This window comes from Macaca fascicularis, chromosome 2 (genome assembly GCF_037993035.2).
Source record: "Macaca fascicularis isolate 582-1 chromosome 2, T2T-MFA8v1.1".
Taxonomy (NCBI): Eukaryota; Metazoa; Chordata; class Mammalia; order Primates; family Cercopithecidae; genus Macaca; species Macaca fascicularis.
Window position 1 is genome coordinate 121,401,161 of NC_088376.1, and position 12,418 is coordinate 121,413,578.

Consider the following 12,418-nt stretch of genomic DNA (forward strand, 5'->3'; position numbering starts at 1 on the left):
GGTCTACCTTCAGTGAGACTTGCGTTTCAGGGGAGGGGTGTATGTGCATCCTTGGTCTCAGTTATGTAAACTCTGATCTATAAAATAGTGGTAACACATGCCACATGGGATAGTTGGTGGAGATGATGGAGTTAAGCACAGGGCCCAGCCTCTCAGCAGTAGCTTCTAGTTACTGTTGCCCATTTCCCCTGCAACTGAGGTGAGAGGTTTTCCTGAGTTTGAAGCTGACTGGCCCACAGTTAAACATAACAGACCAGTCTTTCAGGGTGTCAACCAACCTCTGTTAGTGTTCTTAAGTACAGTTCCTCTTTTAAAAGTTCAGATTAGGCCGGGCGCGGTGGCTCAAGCCTGTAATCCCAGCACTTTGGGAGGCCGAGACGGGTGGATCACGAGGTCAGGAGATCGAGACCATCCTGGCTAACCCGGTGAAACCCCGTCTCTACTAAAAAATACAAAAAACTAGCCGGGCGAGGCGGCGGGCGCCTGTAGTCCCAGCTACTCGGGAGGCTGAGGCAGGAGAATGGCGTGAACCCGGGAGGCGGAGCTTGCAGTGAGCTGAGATCCGGCCACTGCACTCCAGCCTGGGCGACAGAGTGAGACTCCGTCTCAAAAAAAAAAAAAAAAAAAGTTCAGATTATTCCTTGAAAATTTGGATCTACCTCTCATATGAATAATACATGCTTATAGTAAAAAAAAAATTGTAAGAAATAAAAAAATATTAAGAAGACTATGGAGGCCAAATTCTTAAGACTGGGGGCTGGGGGCCAGGGAGGTTATATTGAAGGGAAGATGTACCTAACATGTTAGTACTAAATGGCCATCCCAACACAGCCAACACTTTTGTTTCCATTTTTTAATAACATTGAGATGTAATTCACATACCATAAAATTCACCTTTTTAAAGTGTACATTTCAGTGGTTTTCAGAATATCCACACAGTTGTACAACCATCACCAAATCAATTTTTTTTTAGCAATTTTCATCCCCCAAAAGAAACCCCCATTAGCAGTCAATCCATTTATCTCCTCCAGTCCTAGGGAGTCACCAGTCTACTTTCTGTGTCTATGGATTTCCCTGTTCTGGACATTTCATATAAGTTCATACAATATATGGTCCTTTGGAACTGGCTTCTTCGATATAGCATGTTTTCAGGGTTCATCCATTTTACAGCATGTATCAGTACATTTTATTTTATGGCTGAATAATAATCCATTGTATTTACCCATCCATCAGTTGATATTTGGATTATTTTTGCTTTTTGACTGTTTAATAGGAACATTATAGAAGAGGTTTTTATGTGCACAGGTTTTAAATTCCACGAGTGGAATTGCTGGATCGTGTAACTTTAATATAAAGAATTGTCAAATTGTTCTTCAAATTACTATTGGGCATGAGGTGGTATCTCATTGTAGTTATGATTTCCATGTATCTTATGTCAGCCAATACATTCAAAACAATCTATGACAGAATTTTTAATTTTTACCCAGAGAGCAGCTGAACAGATGACTAGAAATAATAATTCTAGGCCAGATGTGGTGGTTCACGCCTGTAATCTCAGCACTTTGGGAGGCTGAGACGGGCGGATCACGAGGTCAAGGTCAAGCAATTGAGACCATCCTGGCCATCGTGATGAAACCCCATCTCTACTAAGAATACAGAAAAATTACCTGGGCGTGGTGGTGCATGCCTGTAATCCCAGCTACTCGGAGGCTGAGGCAGGAGAATCACTTGAACTGGGAGGTGGAGGTTGCACTGATCCTAGATCGTGCCACTGCTCTTTATCCTGGGTGATGGAGTGAGACTCAGTCTCAAAAAAAAAAAAAAGAAAGAAAAAAAAATGGATTATTCTAGTCACTAGAGGGCAGTGCTGTGTATAAAGTTAGTACTTTAAAACTTTAATATTGTATTATACCATAACTCTCGTTTTCAAAGGTGGAAGACAAGACCAAAATCAATGTGAGGAGCAAGGATACTGTTCTCGTGAGTTTCAGAATGCGCAGTATATGCAGGCTGAGGTACACCTAAAGAAGACGTTTATAGGTGAATCACTAGACGTGCTGAAAATGTGTTCAAATGGCAAAACACAATGGGAAACATGAGGCAAAAATATATGGACTTGAGGCCAAAACCACTTGCTCCTGCAGAACTCATTCCCTGGGATTTAGCAGCAGTCTTAAAGTTATGTCCATAACTGGAACGGGATGTGATCATTGATACTGATAGCCACCATTTTTTCAGGGCCTGATGAGTTGATTTTCTACATTAATGCTAATCCTTGAAACAACTTTGTGAAGTTAACGTTATCCTCTTTTTAAGTAGGATAACTGTGACTTGCCCAAGGTTGTTCAGTGAATAAGCAGTACAGCTGGGATTCAAACTTGGACCTGCCTGGCTCCAAAGCCTTTCCTTTTTCCATCACTCTGTGGGTCTTAGGTTCCTGTAGGGGCCAAAGGGAAACTTCCCCTTTGCCCTCTGAAGGTTCACTCTGAAAAATCAACTGAGAAAAGGCAGATTAATTGGAGAAAAGGCATACCAATATATTAGCTTGCATGAAGGGGAGAGCCACAGAGTGATTATGGCTCAAACCCCTACACAATAGGGTTTAGAAGCTTAAATACCACCTTAAGGTTACAGAAAGAGTGGGCTCGGATCAGTGGCATAACAGTTTCCGGGAGCAGGAGAAGAGGAAGCCTGGCTAGCAAAGGTGGTCTTGTTACGTAAATGAAGCTCCACAGGTGGCAACCCTCAAAAGAATAGATGATGAATGTTTTAGACCTTTTTTGTTGTTTGAGATGGAGTCTTGCTCTTACTGCCCAGGCAGGATTGCAATGGCACGATCTTGGCTCACTGCAGCCTCCGCCTCCCAGGTTCAAGCGATTCTCTTGCCTCAGCCTCCCCAGTTGCTGGGATTACAGGCGCACGCCACCATGCCAAGCTAATTTTGCGTTTTTAGTAGAGACGGAGTTTCACCATGTTGGCCAGGCTGGCCTCAAACTCCTGACCTCAGGTGATCTGGCCTCCCAAAGTGCTGGTATTACAAGTGTGAGCCACCATGTCCCAGCATGTTTCAGACCTTTAAAGTGTCAGACTGAGTTAATCTTCCCAAGATCCAGACAAGGGAAAGCCAGGCTGCATCAAGCAGATTCTCTGCAAATACAAGTTTCCCCCACAAAAGACAACTTTGCAAGGCTACTTCTGTTGGCTCTCTGAACAGCCATCTGAAAATATGACAAATATATTTTGGGGTGAAATATTTTTATTTCCTTCATTGGCATTGCTGGAACTGGAGCACTGTCAGTTTCTGTAATAGCATCTTACATGGCATTAAAATAATGGGAATCATTCTATAGCAATCTTTTTGCTTTCAGAATGTTCTAGATCTTATTCCCTGCTACAGTTGTAGCATTTTCCTAATACTATTAGTTGAAAGTCTTCCACCCATGCATATCACCTACCCTTTTTTTAAGCCAACATTCAGTGATTATTTGTCTTCACCGAAGAATTGCTTAAAGGGTTAAAGATGAAAAATATAGGGAAAGGAAGGGATGTCAGATCTGAATGATAGTTGATTTATACTGTGTAAGTTTCAAAAGTAGCCCCAGGGCGCAGTGGCTCAACGCTGAGGAGAGAGAGAGACCCTCTCATATTGTTTTATATTGTTTTATACTCAGTACCTGTTTTAAGAAAAAAACAAAGCAGTAAAACCAAAGACAGGCAGCCCAGTGCCAGGCCCACAACCAGGCTTGGGCCTGCCTGGCCTAAACCCAGTAGTTAAAAATCAACTCATAACTTAGAAACCGATATTATTCATAGATTCCAGGCATTGTATAAAAGAACATAGTGAAACTCCTGGTCCTGCTTTGTTTCTCTCTGACAACCAGTGCATGCAAACCCTGTCACGTACCCCTTGCTTGCTCAAATCAATCATGGCCCTTTCATGTGAAATCTTTAGTGTTGGCCGGGCGCGGTGGCTCAAGCCTGTAATCCCAGCACTTTGGGAGACCGAGACGGGCGGATCACTAGGTCAGGAGATCGAGACCATCCTGGCTAACACGGTGAAACCCTGTCTCTACTAAAAAACACAAAAAACTAGCGGGGCGAGGTGGTGGGTGCCTGTAGTCCCAGCTACTTGGGAGGTTGAGGCAGAAGAATGGCATAAACCTGGGAGGCGGAGCTTGCAGTGAGCTGAGATCCAGCCTGGGCGACAGAGCCAGACTCCGTCTCAAAAAAAAAAAAAAAGAAATCATTAGTGTTGTGAGCCCTTAAAAGGGACAGAAATTGTACACTCGGAGCTCGGATTTTAAGGCAGTAGCTTGCTGATGCTCCCAGCTGAATAAAGCCTTTTCCTTCTACAACTTGGTGTCTGAGAGCTTTTGTCTGCAGCTGGTCCCGCTACAGTTCTTGGTTCCCTGACCGGGAAGCGAGGTAACTGGTGGACGGCTGAGGCAGCCTGTTAGGCGGCTTAGGCCTGCCCTGTGGAGCATCCCTGCGGGGGACTCTGACCAGCCTGAGTGACGCGAGCCAAAGAGTGCTCCCAGGTAGGCAGTTTTCCTGGTAGAACGCCTCATCAGAGCAGTGCGTAGCAGGCCCCCACAGAGGATTAACACAGTGGCTGAACACCGGGAAGGAACTGGCACTTGGAGTCCGGACATCTGAAACTTGGTAAGACTAGTCTTTGGAACTTGCCCCACTCCATTTGAGTGGAAGCGTGGCCTGATCACCCATGGTGTGCCTGTATTGGCACTTTTGTTCTGGTTTTGTCTTGACTTAAATTGCCGGATACTTTGGTTTTGGTTTTGACTTGGCTTAAATTTCTTGGTACTCGGATTTTGAATTTCGTGGTATTCTGATTTTGGTTTGGTATAAACGATAAATGTGTGTGTGTGTGTATGCGCCCTCTTTACCCGTTCTATGTTTTGTGGTGAATGTGTGTGGTGTGAGTGTGGTATTTTGTCTTGAGAAAACATGGGTCAGGTGCAAAATAAGCCCACCCCACTGAGAACTATGTTGAAAACTTTCAAGAAAGGAAAAAAGGGGGGAGGCAGAATTTACATTAAAAAAATGTTATATGGTAAATTCTTGTCCTGAAATAAATTAACTGGTTTTTTTTTTAAAAAGTTTGTAGCCGGGCGCGGTGGCTCAAGCCTGTAATCCCAGCACTTTGGGAGGCTGAGACGGGCGGATCACAAGGTCAGGAGATCGAGACCATCCTGGCTAACACGGTGAAACCCCGTCTCTACTAAAAAAATACAAAAAACTAGCCGGGCGAGGTGGCGGGCGCCTGTGGTCCCAGCTACTCCGGAGGCTGAGGCAGGAGAATGGCGTAAACCCGGGAGGCGGAGCTTGCAGTGAGCTGAGATCCAGCCACTGCACTCCAGCCTGGGCGACAGAGCCAGACTCAGTCTCAAAAAAAAAAAAAAAAAAAAAAGTTTGTAGTAAGTCAGAAAGTTGAGACATGTCAAAAAAAAAATTGTCTGCGAAAGTCGTAAAAGAAAAAAATGTTATAAAAAATTTTTATGCAAAAAATGTCGTATAACTTAAAAATAATATGGCCTCCTGAGTACTATTGGAAAAAAGAGTTTATGTGCAAAGTGTATAAAAAAGTAAAATATACCTTTAGTAAAAAGATTATAAAGAGGCATAAGAATGTGGATTTTTACCTACATTAAAAGGTCAAAAAATTATTGTTTTGAAAGTTTAGGCAAATTTTAAAACGTTAATTGTAAAGAAAATTCTGTGTGTAAACACAATAGCTAGAGTTAAAAAGGTATCATCCAGTTTTTCTGTGAACTGAACATTTAAAATGCAACAGGTTTTTCTTAAAACATCAACCTGCTCTTTAACAAAAATTATAAAAGGTTAAAAAGAGTCTATAAAATCTTACCTTATGGTCAAACATGAAAAATTGGATAAATATGTCTACAGGGTTTTATTAAAATTAATAGCACACTAATATAAAGGTAAAATTTAGCTTATCTGGTATAAAAATCATACAAAAAGCATTGTTAAACATAAAATGGTGGTTAGCTTTTTTTTGGTCTAAAAACTAATAAAAATAGGTGCTAAAGAAAACGTTCATTTTACTAGAAGATCATAGAAGTTAAAGACTTAAAACAAACTTTGACAATTAAGACAGCATACCAAGATGTAAATGCCTGGTTGAAATGGATCAAATATTCCATCTGCACGTTAAACAAAAGCAATTGTTATGCTTGTACACATGGCAGGCCAGAGGCCCTGATTGTCACCCTTCCACTGGGGTGGTCCTCCAGTCAACCAGGCATGGGCTACATGGTAGCTCTTTTCCAGGATTCTACAGCCTGGAGTAATAAGTCATGCCAAGCTCTCTCTGCTATATCCCAAAGTCCCTGCAGGTCAGTCCCCGAGGGCCATCCAGCTTCCATCTCCCAACACTAAGTTCACTTTGTGTCTCTCACGGCAAGGAGGAGACAGTATTCCTTGGAGACCTGAAGGGATGCAGTGAGCTTAAGAGTTTTTAAGAGCTTATTAATCAGTCAGCCCTTGTGCATCCCCAAGCAGATGTGTGGTGCTGTTGTGGTGGACCTTTACTGGGCACTCTGCTAAATAACTAGAGTGACACTTGTGCTTTAGTCCATTTGGCTATCCCTTTCACCCTGGCATTTCATCAACCAGAAAATAATAATAATAATAATAAGACATCGTAAAGTGAGAGAAACCCTTTATAGGTCTTTCAACTCTTACATCTATTTAGATGCAATTGGAGAAACACCAGATCAATTTAACCTTGAAATTAACCACAAGAAATACCAGATCAATTTAAAGCTCGAAATCAAATAGTTACAGGATTTAAATCAATATTTTAGTAAATGACAGTCAATAAAAATATAAATTAGATAAACTACATCTATTACAACCAGCAGCAACAAGCTTTTCATGAGTTAAAAAGAAAAACTCATGTCTGCCCCAGCCCTGAGGCTACTTGACCTGACAAAACTCTTTACACTCTATATGTCAAAAAAAAAAAACCCAAATGGGGCCGGGCGCGGTGGCTCAGGCCTGTAATCCCAGCACTTTGGGAGGCCGAGACGGGTGGATCACGAGGTCAGGAGTTCGAGACCATCCTGGCTAACATGGTGAAACCCCGTCTCTACTAAAAAATACAAAAAACTAGCCGGGCGAGGTGGCGGGCGCCTGTAGTCCCGGCTACTCGGGAGGCTGAGCCAGGAGAATGGCATAAAAACCCGGGAGGCAGAGCTTGCAGTGAGCTGAGATCCGGCCACTGCACTCCAGCCTGGGCGACACAGCGAGACTCCGTCTCAAAAAAAAAAAAAACCCAAATGGCAGTTGGAGTTTTAACCCAGACTGTAGGGCCCTGGCCAAGGCCAGCGGCCCATCTCTCAAAACAGCTAGACAGGGTTTCCAAAGATTGGTCCCCATGTCCAAGGGCCCTGGCAGCAATGGCCCCATTAGCACAAGAAGCAGATAAGCTAACTCTTAGGCAAAACCTAAACATAAAGTCCCCTCATGCTGTGGTGATTTTAATAAATACCAAAGGACACCATTAGCTAATAAATGCTAGACTATCTAGATACCAAAGCTTGCTCTGTAAAAAATCCCCGCATAACCATTAAAGTTTACAACACTGTAAACCCGCCACCTTGCTCCTGGTATCAAAGAGCCCAGTTAAACATAACTGTGTAAAAGTATTGGACTCAGTTTATTCTAGTGGGCCTAACCTCCGAGACCATCCTTAAACATCTGTAGACTGGGAGCTGTACGTGGATGGGAGCAGCTTCGCTAACCCCTGCAAAGTGACTCTGAAAAAGACAAGCCCTGCTTCAGTCACACCCGGAAGCTGACTGATCCACGCACGGCTGAAGCATCAGGAAACTCATCGTGGGATTCATTTTCCTTAAAATTTGGACTTGTACTGTAAGGACTTCAACTGACCTTCCTAAGACTGAGGGCTGTTCCTTCCTAAGACATCAAGTCACTGAGGTAGGATAAAAGATTGCTACAGTCCTATTATTTTATAGTTATTATAAGTATACCAGGACTCTAAAAGAAACTTGTTTGTATAATGCTATTCTATCCAAGGTATGTAGCCCAGGAAATAACCAACCTGATGCGTGTTATGACTCATTTTAAGCCTCCCATGATCACAGTTTTTAAAATAAGACTAAGGACTGGTCCTTTTCTAAGTGACACAAGTAAAGTAATAGCTAGAACAGAAGAAAGAGGGATCCCCAAAAATGTAACCTTAAAATTTAACACAGGTACTGCTGTTAGTAATAAGCAGCATGGAATGGGATGCAGTTCTCTAGATTAAGAAAAATGTTACACGGCAAAAAAATAAGTATAGCTGTCAAGAATCAAATTTATGTGAAATGTGTCAATACTGGTCTTGTGTCATTTGGGCTACTTAAAAATATATATATATAAAATAAAAAATAACTTGTTTGGCTCCAGAAAGGAAAAGTCAGCCCCTCCTGCATGAGTGGGAGCTGCAACCCTTTAGAATTATTAATCACAAACCCCTCAGACCCTGAACCCATGTTTAAAAATTAGTTCCCAGCACTAGGAGGATTTAAAACTCTTATAATAAAAGTTATAAGAAGAAGAAGAACCTGCTTACTGCTCCCTTGTTTGCTATCTGTACTTCTTCAAATGATAAAAGAGCTTCATTGCTACCTTAGTTCATCAAAATGCTTCAGCACAAGTATACTACATGAATCACTATCAATCTACTGCATAAAAAGACATAAGTAGGAAAAATAAGAGTGAGAACTCCCACTAATAAAAAGTGAGAGTCTCAAAAGGGTGGAATGAGGAAAGAGAGAGAGCCTCTCATATTGTTTTATATTGTTTTATACTCAGTACCTGTTCTAAGAAAAAAACAAGGAAGTAAAACCAAAGACAGGCAGCACAGTGCCAGGCCCAAAATCAGGCCTGGACCTGCCTGGCCTAAACCCAGTAGTTAAAAATCAACTCATAACTTAGAAACCGATATTATTCATAGATTCCAGGCATTGTATAAAAGAACATAGTGAAACTCCCGGTCCTGTTTTGTTTCTCTCTGACAACCCATGCGTGCAACCCCTGTCACATACCCCTTGCTTGCTCAAATCAATCACGACCCTTTCATGTGAAATCTTTAGTGTTGTGAGCCCTTAAAAGGGACAGAAACTGTGCACTCAAGGGAGCTTAGATTTTAAGGCAGTAGCTTGCTGATGCTCCCAGCTGAATAAAGCCCTTCCTTCTACAACTTGGTGTCCGAGAGGTTTTGTCTGCAGCTCGTCCTGCTACAACTCCTGTAATCCCAGCACTTTGGGAGGCCGAGGCAGGTGGATCACGAGGTCAGGAGATCGAGATCATCCTGGCTAACACCGTGAAACCCCGTCTCTACTAAAAGTACAAAAAATTAGCCGGGCGTGGTGGCAGGTGCTTATAATCCCAGCTACTCGGGAGGCTGAGGCAGGAGAATGGCGTGAACCCGGGAGGCGGAGCTTGCAGTGAGCCGAGATCGCGCAGCTGCACTCCAACCTGGGCAACAGTGCATGACTCCGTCTCAAAAAAAAAAAAAAAAAAAAAAAAAGTAGCTTCTCAATGTGAGCATTTCCACTGGTTTTTTTGTTTGTTTTCTGAGACAGAGTCTCACTCTGTCTCCCAGGCTTGAGTTGCAGTGGTGCAATCACTGTAGCATATCCTGGGCTTACACAATCCTGCCTCAGCCTTCTATATAGCAGAGAACAGAGGCACACAGCACCATGTCTGGCTTATTTTTTGATTTTTTTGCAGAGATGAGGTTTCACTTTGTTGCCCAGGCTAGTCTCAAACTCCTGGGCTCAAGCAGTCCTCCCACCTTGGCTTCCCAAAAGTGCTGGGATAACAGGCATGAGCCACTGTGCTCGGCCTTCATGTTCACTTTCTTAAAATGTATGTATTTTTGTTGTAGAAATGTGGGTCTCACTGTGTTGCCCAGGTGGTCTCGAACTCCTGGTCTCAAGCGATACTCCTGCCTTGGCCTCCCAAAATGCTGGAATGAGCCTCTGCATACAGATTTCCACATTTTTATGCTCCCTAAGAGTCATGGTCTTTGAAATCTATAAATCAATAAAGGTTGGAAACAGAGAAGTAGACAAGAAGTTATCAGTACTTCTCTTTAAATAATAACTTGTCATTTTTATCTAGAGTCAAGATTCTCAAACCACACATGCTTTGTTAAAGCTGGCTATCAGGAAAACTGGTTGCTTGGCTTTCTCATTCTGAGTCTATACAAACTGCTCAAAAGAATGACTCTTTTTTTTTTTTTTTTTTTTTTTTTTTTTTGAGACGGAGTCTCGCTCTGTGGCCCAGGCTGGAGTGCAGTGGCCGGATCTCAGCTCACTGCAAGCTCCGCCTCCTGGGTTTACGCCATTCTCCTGCCTCAGCCTCCCGAGTAGCTGGGACTACAGGCGCCCGCCACCTCGCCCGACTAGTTTTTTGTATTTTTTAGTAGAGACGGGGTTTCACTGTGTTAGCCAGGATGGTCTGGATCTCCTGACCTCGTGATCCACCCGTCTCGGCCTCCCAAAGTGCTGGGATTACAGGCTTGAGCCACCGCGCCCGGCCAAAAGAATGACTCTTAATGAAAGCTTGAGTGATCCTCAAATTAGGAAATCCTCTCCCAGATAATTGAGAAGTGGCCTTGACTGTACCAGGTCACATGTGGAAGCGAGTACAAAAGTAATGACTAAAATAGGCCAAGGCGGCCGGGCGCGGTGGCTCAAGCCTGTAATCCCAGCACTTTGGGAGGCCGAGACAGGCGGATCACGAGGTCAAGAGATAGAGACCATCCTGGCTAACACGGTGAAACCCTGTCTCTACTAAAAAAATACAAAAAACTAGCCAGGCGAGGTGGCGGGCACCTGTAGTCCCAGCTACTCGGGAGGCTGAGGTAGGAGAATGGCGTAAACCCGGGAAGCGGAACTTGCAGTGAGCTGAGATCCGGCCACTGCACTCCAGCCTGGGCAACAGAGCGAGACTCCGTCTCAAAAAAAAAAAAAAAAAAAAGGCCAAATTGTTCTAGCACTTTCTACATAGGGGTTTATGCAACTGCACATTATGTGATGTTTAATTGTCACAGAGATACTCGTTTTAAGCACTTTTAGCCTAATGTACTGGAAAATTACTTAATGGATTTTTATATTCTATTAGAAACATTTCCATATTGGTGAAATGCCACTTATTTCTTTTTCTGAGGAGCAAATCTCGAGTAGCAATGGGAAGAAAGCCTGGCAACAGCCACCATTTGTCTTGTGGACCTGACATGCATATTCACCTAGAAAAAGAAGAAATTGCTAAATGCACACTGATACCTCTTAGGCAACCACAGGTTTTCATTTTGTGCTGAATTATTAGTCATTTTTCCTTTATGTTTTTAGAGTATGATTCAGAGACCAATTTATTCCCAAAGAAAATTGCCATGACATCTATTAAGTTTTTATATTAAAACATTTTCTACCAAGGGATGACTGTCACTCTGAGCAACTGTGCCACTGTGAATGCCTCATGTATCAGCATAGCTTATTATCTAGCTCTGTCTGAGCAGAATGGGAGTGCTGCTGAATTAGTGTTGGTCCACAGGTATCTCCAGGGTCCCAGATGTTTCAACTCCTTTGTTCTTACCTTTGCTTTTATTTTGGGTTACAAACACAGCAGATAAATTAATTCTCAGCATCTTCAGAGAAATTATGAGTTGGAGCAGAATCACCAACTAGAAGAAACCATTTAAATTCAAAAATTGGGCTGGGCGCGGTGGCTCACACCTGTAATCCCAGCATTTTGGGAGGCCGAGGCGGGTGGATCATGAGGTCAGGAGATCGAGACCATCCTGGCTAACATGGTGAAACCCCGTCTTTACTAAAAAATACGAAAAAAAAAACTAGCCGGGCGTGGTGGCGGGTGCCTGTAGTCCCAGCTACTCAGGAGGCTGAGGCAGGAGAATGGCGTGAACCCGAGAGGCGGAGCTTGCAGTGAGCCGGGATTGCGCCACTGCACTCCAGCCTAGGCGACAGAGTGAGACTCCGTCTCAAAAAAAAAAAAAAATTCAAAAATCGTAAGGAACCCAGAACCAATGTTAACACCACATAAATACAAGATTAATAGGAGGCCCCACAGTTAATCCCTAAGGTGGTTTTTAGCTATAAAGCAATTCAAATGACCTTCTTATAAACCCTGGGCAGCAGTCCCCTGTGATGTGGTGGAAAATATCAACACGTAAAGGAAGTAAGAATGACTGTGGGTTGAGTTTTGTTGTTTTTAGATCCAGATCATGAATATTTAAAGAAATAAAAGCATTTTGAGTTGGGAGGCCATCCTACTTAGGAAATACTGAGTTTTTCACAAGCTTCTATGATCTGATTTTGTAGAGTAGTTGCCAGGCCTAAGGAGCATC

The 12,418-nt window shown here is 43.0% G+C and overlaps 1 long non-coding RNA gene across 1 annotated transcript; it reads left to right on the forward strand.

The window, feature by feature from the left end:
• Window positions 1-4,574: 4,574 nt before the first annotated feature.
• Window positions 4,575-9,247, forward strand: LOC141409690 (uncharacterized). Its single transcript, XR_012431296.1, has 2 exons — window positions 4,575-4,662; window positions 7,747-9,247. It is a non-coding gene; the product is annotated as an uncharacterized lncRNA (long non-coding RNA).
• The last annotated feature ends 3,171 nt before the right edge of the window (window positions 9,248-12,418 follow it).